We start from the raw sequence: 11302 nt of genomic DNA, 5'->3' as shown, positions 1-11302 counted from the left end.
TGACTCAACACAGAAGAAAAAGAACTACGAAAGATCTAATTCTTCGAGCTCCATAGGCTTCATGCGATGTCCTCTCTTGTCATAGTCTTCAATGTGAATATCTTCATATACCACCTTTGACATCAATGTCTTCATACATTTTTAGGGGTCATCTCTGGTAGGAAAACCGAATCAATGAGGGACTTCTACCTGTGTTATCCTGCAATTCTCACAAACACATTAGTCCCTCAACTAGGTTTGTCGTCAATACTCCAAAACCAACTAGGGGTGGCACTAGATGCACTTACAATCTCCCCCTTTTTGGTGATTGATGACAAACTAGTTGATGTTTTCAACAGGGAATATAATATGTGAAATTGTAAAGGGTAAGGAATTGTCTTCATAAGTTGCAAGGGCTCCCCCTGAAGATGTGCATATAAGTAATTTGCTTTTGGAATGCAAATGCACATGACAGGTTGTGCTTGTGGAGATCCTCTTCAACTTATGATGACAATCCACTATACATGTGAAGGTATGTGAATATAATGACATGCATAATGGAAAATGAACGTCTGCAAAATGATCTAAGTGCGGAATTTATCGTCGCACATGCGGAATTTATCATCGCATCACAAAATGGAAAATAAGTAGCAGACGACCATCGAGTTTAAGTGTTACAATTCTAAGAGCCAAATGTATCAAAATGAGAGTTGTAAACACGAAGCAAAACATGAAGCACCCGCCATATAGACCCGCTTGAAGACTATCAAACTCATATGCTTCTCCCCCTTTTGTCAGTAAGGACCAAAAAGGTTGGAAGACATAGAGCCTCTACTCGTTCCCATGAAGAGTAGGTGAAGCAGCAGGGTCGTCGGTGGTGTTCGGCGGTGCAGAAGAACTTGGAGCAGTGTCGAAGTGTGTTGAAGGAGGTGGCGGTGAAGTAGCATCGTCTTCATCCTTGATCACTCTGGCATTCACAGTTGTAGCAGAGGAAGAGAACTCAGAGTCTTCAAGAGATGGAGTTCGTCGCAGCACTGCCCTTCGAGGAGGTGTGGATTCAAACTTGAAGCGCTCAGAGAAACCATCCTCTTGAAGATCATCTTCAGAGCACATCAGTGTCAGCCCTTTCCATGTGCGTCGAGAGGTTCATGGGCAACAAAGGCATTCTTGGTAGCAAGATTTCGAATGCGATTAACATCCACCAAGAGGCTTTGCATCTGACGCTTCAGCCAATCATGATGCCTATCCTGTTTCTGATGAAGAGCCACAAGAAGCTCTCGGTCATTGAGAACACGAGTGCGCTTCTTGGGTCGTTGGGCAATGGTGCTATCAGTGGCTTCAGTGAGAGCAGGATGCGGTGCACGTGTAGTGCCAGCCAAAGGATACACACGAGTTACTGCTTCAACTCCTTCAATGTTCTGAGAAAAACTTGGATGCTCTGCATTCTGAAGACTTAGAGGTTCCTTGGAAGGCTCAGGATAGATGGCTTCAATAGACATATCCACATCATGCAGAAAGATCCGATGATTGCGAGCAGATGGCTGATATGAGATAGCGGAGTGAAGTTTGATCAGTCGCATTACCCATGGGGCGTAGAACTTCAAGCCAAAAAGATCAGAGCCTGAGGTAGTAAGTTGGCGAATGAAGAAGTCCTGTGCATTGAAGCATTTGCCATGAAGAATATATAAGACCAAAGTCTTCATTGCACCTTCCAGCTTGGCATGTGGAGAGTGTCCTTTGATGGGTCAGAGAGTTCGCCTTATGATGTGATAAATAGTCCTTGGCAGATACTCTAGGTCTTCAACAAAGAACTCTTTGGGATATGCAGCATCTTGGGGCAATGGCTTCATCATACTGAGCATCTGACTCATGTTAGGTTCAGACTTTTGAAAGATGCTCTCCACAGCTTCACTGTGAAGTTGACAGCCAGATTCGTAGAGATCGCCTGGAGTGGATAGACCAGTGAGCTCAATAATGTCAAAGGCTTTGGCTTCATGATGAACATTTCCTGTCATCCACTTCAGGACCCAAGTCTTCGGATCTCTGTTATACCCGCGGATGTGAAGTGTGGCATAGAATTGGAGCAGCAACTCTTCATTCCAATGCTCTTGGTCAGTGACGAACGGCAGCAATCCAACCTCTTTGAAGCAATCCAGAGCGTTTTCTAGACAGGGCAGACTAGCTATTGCTTCAATGTCAAGATGCTTGTGTGGGAAGATGCGATCTTGATTGTAAAGAATGCAGGAGTAATAGCTTCGCTGCGGATAGCTCCAGAACCGATCAGATGATATTCTTTCCCTTGAATAGGGGTTCCTGGAGCTATTGAAGAATGTGTTGTCTACTCTGAAGCCATTGATATTGAAGGATCCAGGTGCTGATGCAGGACCTGGGAACCTGGGCAATCTTGGATTGGCTTCTGTACCTGAGGCCTGTGCTCAACATGATAGTCGAACTGGGGACCAGCAGCAGGCGCAGGAACAGAAGCAGTGGGATCAGTGGCTTCGCTGACTTCTGCTGCTTTTGTGGGTGAGGCCTCCACATTAGCTTCAGCCATGACAGCGTTAGTGGCTTCAGTGGTGTTGGTGATGGCAGCCTCAAGATTTTCAACCTCCACTTGACGAGCTGGAGGGTCGGTCACAATCACGTTCTCCTCGAGAAAAGCTTCTTGGTGGGACGGGGGAGTAGTAGCTTCTGGGGTTTCTTCTTCATCGGCTGATGTAGCCGGAATGTCTTCAGCAGTTTTAGCTTCAGACTCAGAGACCAGAGGCCTTGGTCCTTTGCGAAGCCTGCGTAACGCTGACGACGCCTGTGGAGTTGGTGTTAGCTGGGCCTCAAAGTCTTCTTCCTCTTGTGGGCGATCAACCCATGAAGCATCCTAAGCAATTGGCGTCAGAGGACGACCAATGCTGATGAGTTCGCTGTGCGTTAGCACAGGTGATGATACCTGTTGGTGCTCGAGCTGAGGAAGGACTGCATCATCTTCAACATGGTCATGGTGACCAATGTCTTAAGCAGCGATGGGATCAGCTGCTGGAAAGTCTTCAGCTTCATGAGCCTCTGTGAAAGCAGGCTCATGGACAGTCAGTTGACATTCTTGTGGTTCAGCGTCAGGGTGAACCATGGAAATGGATTCAACAATCAAGGGCTCTGTGTGAGCAGCCCGTTCTTTCTTGGTCTTCCTCTTCTTGGAGGGGGTAGTAGGAGAGGCTTCAGGATGTTTCCTCTTCCTGGCTTCAGCCTCAGCAGTCCTTGTCTTCTTCAGCTCTGAAGCGGTTGACCGGGCTTTTGGCTTCGAGCCAGTCATGCTGGTTGGGAAGATAATGGGATCTGCTTCCTGCCTTGGTGCGTCGGGTTCAGCCGTAGCGGGCTTCTTCTTCTTCTTTGCAGCCATCCTAGGGTCGATGCCAGGACGCCCAAGGGCCTTGCGCTTCTCAGCCTCATTGTAGGCTTGCACACACCTGTCAGCCAGAACCTTCATGCGCTCACGAGAACCCTGAGCTTCTGCACGTTTCGTGAGAAAGGCTTCCTTGAGCTCGTGCAGCATAATCTTGAAGTTCTTCACCTCTTGCACGCTGAGCTTGGCCATATGCTTCTTGAACTGAGATTTCTCAAAGTCAATCTTCTGCTTCAGTTCAACAATGCGCTGGGCGATAGCTAACTCTGAAGCAATGACGCCATGGAAGGCGACACTGAGGCCAATGAGAAGTTACAGATCATCGAAGCTGATGTTGGGCGTGTCAAACCATTCATCAATGAAGTTATGGATGATTGCCACGTCAAAGAAAGGCAGATTATTGAAGATTTTTGCTTCTTCTTTGCTCTTGATCAGTTTCTCAAGAGCGTCATCTGCAAGATCTTCATCGCTGAACAGATCAATGGCATCATTACGCAGAACAACAACAGTTGTCAGTTCTTAGCCGGTGTGTGGCAGAGGCATCTTGACCTTCTGTGGCTTGGAGATGCGTGACAAATCTTCAGACTGCGCGACGAAGGAGGCAGCCCGAGCGGGTGTTCGTCCTCCTCCTACTCGAGCAGGGGAGGCGGCCATGGCAGGACGGCGCCAGCACCGGTTGGAAGGGAGGCGAGGAGAAGACCAGAGCAAGGCGGGAACGGGCAGATCCGGCCGGGAACCGGTGGATCCGGCCATCGGCGGCGGCGGGCGGGGTACTAGGCGACCCGAGGCTCCATGGCGGTGGTTGCCCTGCGAAGGAGAGAGACGGCATGAGAGAACACGGGGAGGAAGGGAAGAAGGCCAGGCGGTGAGGGGCTCGCCTGAGAGATCACCGGCGGCGGCACAGTGGGCCCCGGCGACGAGCTGCAGCCTCGAGGGGCTCCTCCCCTCGAGCGGGAAACTGGAACGGGCGCGGTGGCGGGGATCCGGGCCTGCGCGGGCCGGCCGTGGGCTCACGGTCCCGTGCGGCTGCGGGGAAGCTGGCGAGGTGGAGCAGGACACGTGGCGCGATGCCACTGGCTTGGAGCGGCGGCTCTGCTGAGCTGGTGACGCGCGATTGGCTGGGGTGAGGTGGAGGCTGGACGCGTCCGGCGGCGGAGTGGGAAGAAGCTAGGGTTTGGACTGCGCGAAAAATCGGGGAGAGCCACATATTTATAGGTAGAGGGAGCTAGGAGAGTCCAAATGAGGTGCGGTTTTGGGTCACGCGATCGTGATCGAACGACCGAGATGATGGAGCAGAGTTAGGTGGGTTTTGGGCCAAAATGGAAGGGTGTTGGGCTGCAACACACACGAGGCCTTTTCGGTCCCTCGGTTAACCGTTGGAGTATCAAACGAAGTCCAAATGGTACGAAACTTGACAGGCGGTCTACCGGTAGTAAACCAAGGCCGCTTGGCAAGTCTCGGTCCAATCCGGAAATGTTTAATCCCCACACAAGAAGAAAGGTAGAAATGACCACCGGAGGAGAACGGAACGCCGGAATGCAAAACGGACAATGGGGAAAAAGGTCGGATGCATGAGACGAACACGTATGCAAATGAAATGCACATGATGACATGATATGCAATGCATGACACGCAAGCAATGACAAGGCAACAACAGCGAATAACTGGACGACACCAGGCACATCGGTCTCGGGGCGTTACAACACTCCATCACTATGAGAGGATCTCGTCCCGAGATCTAGAATGGCACCGGAGGGAAAACGGAGGAGAAAGAGAAGAGGTAAATTAAGTTGCTTCTTTGACCAATGAGTGAAACCAAGAACCTTGCGAGGTTGAACAAATTCGAGCAAAGATTACAATGAAGGTGAACTAGGTCGAAAACACTCCGTTAGAAAAGAGGGACAAAGAGCATTGCGAAAAAAAAACCTTGAGGTTGAAGGGCAAGATATTTATTGAAAACACTCCGGTTAAACAAGGGGATCAAGGAAAACCAAAATTCGGGCAGCACTCTGGTTGAAAAGAAGAGGAACTGAATAATAACTTGATAAGATGAGAAGATACTTGATGAAATCACAATACACTGCCTCCGTAACTATTGAATGAATTGAAGCAAGGGGTAAGAAAGATCTCAGACAGCACTCCGGTTTAAAAGAGATGAAAAACTTGGTAAAATGAAAGAGCTTGAGCAAAAGGGGACACAACACTCTGGTTAAAAGGATAAGCACGATCAAAACATGGTCCTGACAATCCGAGAAGATGTGTTGAGGAGAGCAACATCACAATGCCTCCGGAACGAAGGGAAACAAGATCTTGAGAGAGCACGGTTACAACAAATGTTAGAACGGATTTGTTGGATTAACAACAAGAAAAGAACAAGGTTGTAGTGGGCTTATGGAGACCATCTCAAACTTTATGAGGCGAAAATTCTGCCATTAACGAAAACAAAAGATTGGATTGAATGAACTAGGAGGCGAGAAACTTATTTCATCGGGAGGATAAATGAAAACTTGGATCATTTATAAGCACCATAATAACAACAATCCTTAGGGAAGGCTTTAGATGAAATATAACCCAAGATAATTCCAATGAAGAAAATGATGGATTTAAAAATGTCTCATTCTTGACAACATGTGAATCATGAAAACATGAACTCAAATTATCAAGAATGACATAATACCACCTCGAATGATAAGATAGACAGAAATGCACTCCGGATAGCAAGAAGAAGAAAACTAGAACTTCTTAGAAGAGAATCTCAATGAAAAATTTGGAGAAGGAATTAAATCCTTGATGAACCATCATGTAGAGCCTCCATGAAGAACTCCGTTAAACAAAAGGAATGAAAAGAAAAAGAAATTGAAAACACAAGGTGAATCCTTGCAATGCTTTATATGGACCGCCGTGGAGATGTAATTGCAAAAGCTTGGAACTCTTGGGAAGAAAAGATAAAGCATCTCGAACCAAGAATGTGATATGATGCACCTCCGAAATAAGGAATTAATCATTTGGATGAAACAAGAATAAGAATTATGTCATGCGTATCCTTCAACAATTTAAATTGATGACAATCAACGGATTTGGCATATCACTTATTCTCGTAAAAAGGATTAAAAGAGATATAACAAAACTTGAGAAGGTCTTCAACGAACCACCGGTAGGATTGGAACAACAAATGAATTGATATGATAAGAAAGAAGAAAAAATCTTGAACGAACCACCGTACGAATTGAAAATGAATTAAGAGAAGACAAAGAAACACCGGGAAGAATAGTGAAATGAACGAAGATACATGAGACAATCTAGATACATGAGAACGAAGTGAGCACGAGCCGATTAAAGATCACTTGAATGAGGCACCGGTAAGATCGGAGAATGATAACTGCAAACTGAGAATGAATAAATCTTCGATGATGGGCTCCGGATAATCAAACTGAAAATACTTTGAATTACTCCGGATGGTTGAAAAGAATTCTCACAATCGAAAATAATTATGAGAGGATGGCAACAAGCTAGCACCATGAATCTTGAAGAGAATGGAGCAAGATTAAAGAGAAACTCTTCTTCGGTCTTCAATATCTGAGAATTGCGACGAGAAACACCGCCATGAATTATTTAGGTACTCCGGAAGAATCAAACGAAGAGGTTGAGCCAACAATGAAAAGAATTTGAAAGATCTTGGAGAAATATATGTGACTGATGATAAATCATTCTTACGTCAACTTTAAGATGAATTTGAGGGTAGCTCCGGGAAAATAAGAAGAGTCAGGTAAGATCCTGGGAAAAGACCTGTGGGTTAGGGCCCACTCAAAAGAAACACCGTTGAAGGATTTAAAAGAGAGAATGCACCAGTTGAATAAAAACGCTCGAATGATATAACGTCCTCGAAATAGCTTGAATGAAAGAAGAGTGGATACACGAATCTTCGAGATATCTCCAGCACTCCAGAACAATTGAATATCGACAGGTGAATGATTATGAGGTGCACCGGTATGAGAAGGCATTTGAAAAGAGAGAAGGGTATGATCAACAAAGCTTGAATTTGTTCCCCCGGAGAAGAAAGAGAAAGAATAATGATGAACTAGAAGCTCCATTAGTATCTTCATGAGAATCACCAAATAAGAACAAGAAGGAAAAGAATGGAGAGACTTCACACCAATAAGATGGCACTTGATTAAGAAATCTGAGTCCTTGAAGAAAACAAAGGGAGGGAGGGTGGGAAAAACAAAGGCAACTTGGAGACGGAAGAAATGAACACCGTTGAGAAAACTGAGATTGAATCTTGCGGATGTTGAAAAATGAACGGATCCACTTGAAGAGAAGCACACCGGTTAAAAAGGATTGACAGCACAATCTCGATGATCAAGAAGGATTAGTATTCACATCGAAGTATGAGAACACCGTTTCAAAAAGGTATGGAATCAACACTTGACTTCGAAGCAACTCGAATACCACAATGAAAACAAAACAAAGGATTGGCTTGCAAAATAAGCCGGAACAAACATATGATAGAGATTTCGTCCGAAGTTTTCGTGGTGGGGCCTACACGGGCTCGATCGTACAACACCATCATGTACAAGGTAGTGCACATGACATACGAAGCGTCCCCGAGTCGGCATAGCCAAGGACTCTTTAAGACACAACGAGACCACTGTAAAACCGACCGTGAATAGGCGGACCACTATACGTCGAACCCCAATTTCATATCATACATCTGTCGGAAAGAAATCCTAAGAGCTACTTGAATTCCCACCTACGAAACTCTCGAACCTTTCCGGTTATGCAATCAGGTGTTGGGGATACAGGGGAAGCATAATATCTCACCCCAAAACTAACAAATCCTACATCCAGCTGTATCCATCCTTCAACACATAACCAAGAAACCTTCGGAAATCATCTACCTCAACCTTCGAAAAGCATCCGTTATATACAAGTTATGGCGATACTCCCGAACTCCCGCCCCAGTACTGGGTGGCGTCGAGGTTATCTCACCAACGAACTGCATAAAAGAGATTTTCGATGTCGGCGAACTAAACTCAGGTATTCCAGAACTGCAACGATAAAATTATGACGACAACACCTCAGAGCTCAACTCCCCGGGACACTTCCACAAAACCCCTGACAGGAGGCACCAAGTCAATGTTCTCATCATAAAACCATCAGAACGATTCCAAGATACCCGCGTGTTCCTAAATTTTTTTTAGTGAAATTTGAGAAGAGAAGAGTCAAAACTCTACGTCAGGATGCCTTACCAGAGCGATGAGGAGACTGGGAAGTAAAAAGAATTCCTAAATCTTCGATATATAATTCCTAGAAGACTCAAAACATTTTTTTAGACACAACTCGGCCGCTAAAAACGATCAAGCAATGGGGCTCCTAAGGTCGGGGAAGGCTCTGATACCAACTTGTAACACCCTCGATGCGACTATAGCTCCCACGTGTCGAGGCACGACTTAGAGACATAATCGCATTGAAGGTATATGTCGCAAGTGAGGTAATCTTCACACAACCCATGTAATACATAAGGGAAAGAGATACATAGTTGGCTTACAATCGCCACTTCACACAATTACATGAATAAACATTACATCAATCAAATACACTCATGGTCCGACTACGGAACCAAAATAAAAGAAGAACCCCAAATGCGACAAAGGTCCCCGATCGACCCCAACTGGCTCCACTACTGATCAACTAGAATCGAAACAACACAAAGGAAAGATCTTCATCGAGCTCCTCCTGAGCTTGGTTGCGTCATCTGCACGGACTCATCGGCACCTGCAAGCTGGTTTTGGAAGTATCTGTGAGCCACGGGGACTCAGCAATCTCGCACCCTCGCGACCAAGACTATTTAAGCTTATAGGTAAGGTAAAGTTAGGAGGTGGAGCTGCAGCAAGCGACTAGCATATATGGTGGCTAACATACGCACAAGAGAGCGAGAAGAGAAGGCAAAGCACGGTCGATAAAAGTATGATCAAGAAGTGATCCTGGACTACCTACGTCAAGCATAACTCCAACAACTGTGTTCACTTCCCGGACTCCGCCGGAAAGGGACCATCACGGTTACACACGCGGTTCATTCATTTTAATTAAGGTCCACTTCAGGTTTTTTACAACCGGACGTTAACAAATTCCCATCTGCCCATAACCGCGGGCACGACTTTCGAAAGTTCAAATCCCTGCAGGGTGTCCCAACTTAGCCCATGACAAGCTCTCACGGTCAACGAAGGAATAGACCTCCTCCCGAGACATTCCGATCAGACTCGGTATCCCGGTACAACAAGACATTTTGATAGGGTAAAACTAAACCAGCAACACCGCCCGATGCGCCGACATCCTGATGGGAGCTGCACATATCTCGTTCTCAGGGCAACACCGGATAGGTCAAGCTACGAGTAAAACCAGCCCTCAAGTTTCCCCGAGGTGGCCCCGCAGGCTGCCCATTTCGGACCGACACTTAGACAAGCACTGGCCCGGGGGGTTAAAATAAAGATGACCCTCGAGAGAGCGACTCCCAAGGAAAAAATAGGTGGTGGTGAGGCAAATGGTAAAACCAAGGTTGGGCATTGCTGGAGGAGCTTTACTTAAGGCGAACTGTCAAGGGGTTCCCATTATTACCCAACCGCGTGAGGAACGCAAAATCCGGGAACATAACGCCGATATGAGGGAAACTAGGGCGGCAAGAGTGGAACAAAACACCAGGCATAAGGCCGAGCCTTCCACCCTTTACCAAGTATATAGATGCATTAATTAAGTAAGTTATATTGTGATATCCCAACAAGTAAACATGTTCCAACAAGGAACGATCTCCATGTTCCAACAAGGAACAAACTTCAATCTTCACCTGCAACTAATAACGCTATAAGAGGGGCTGAGCAAAGCGGTAACATAGCCAAACAACGGTTTGCTAGGACAAGGTGGGTTAGAGGCTTGGTTCAACAAAGTAGGAGGCATGTTAAGCAAGTGGTAGGTATCGCAAGATAGGCATAGAAAAAGAGCGAGCATCTAGCAAGCAAAGATAGAAGTGATTTCGAGGGTATGGTCATCTTGCCTGAAATCCCGCAAGGAAGAAGAACGAGTCCATGAATAAGACAAACGGACGTAGACGAACGGGTCCTCACAAACGCAACGTTAACGGAACCAACCCGAAGAAGCAACACCGGAAAGAAGCAAACAATCATAGTAAACAACCAACACACAAACATGGCACGATGCGCAAACAAGTATGATGCATGTCCGGTTTAATGATACATGGCATGGCATGGCAAAGTGCACAAACAATCCTACAGATTAAGTGGAGCTCAATATGCAACTCCGTTGCATATTGACGAAACACCACATCAATTATTTAGCTCTCTCTCATTTATGTACCCCAACAATATTAAATGTTGATTAACATGGCAAGAGGGGAAGCATGATGAAACTATCTAATCTAGGCAATTTTAAATGAGGCCGGAACAACAAAGCAACAAGTCCGGAAACTCCTCATGTGCATAATTTAGGTTTGGTACTGTTCTGCCCTAAACACAATTTTAGGGTTGTTAAGCATGCAAATAAAGGTCACCATGTTAAACTAGGCAAAATTCTACCCCATGTACATATAAAGTCTATTAAAATCGGAGTTACGGTTATTTAGATATGAATTAAATCATTTTAACACATAGGAGCAAATTTAAACAAACATCATATTAGACATTTCAAACATAGATGAAAGCTAGATATTATTAATCTACACAAAATTCTGAGCAAGTTTCATATATAAAACATTTTAATCTGATGCAGGGTTAGTGAGTTATTAAATGCATGAACTAGGAGGACTAATCTGCAAAACTGGCAATCTCTGGATAAATGGGCAAAATCGTTCCGTAGAAAAAAAACATGAATCGGGCTGAATCTGGCTGGCCCGATAGGTAAAAAAACAAGAGGGGGCGC

Source organism: Triticum aestivum, chromosome 7A (genome assembly GCF_018294505.1).
Source record: "Triticum aestivum cultivar Chinese Spring chromosome 7A, IWGSC CS RefSeq v2.1, whole genome shotgun sequence".
Classification (NCBI taxonomy): Eukaryota; Viridiplantae; Streptophyta; class Magnoliopsida; order Poales; family Poaceae; genus Triticum; species Triticum aestivum.
Note: the sequence above shows the minus strand (reverse complement) of the source record.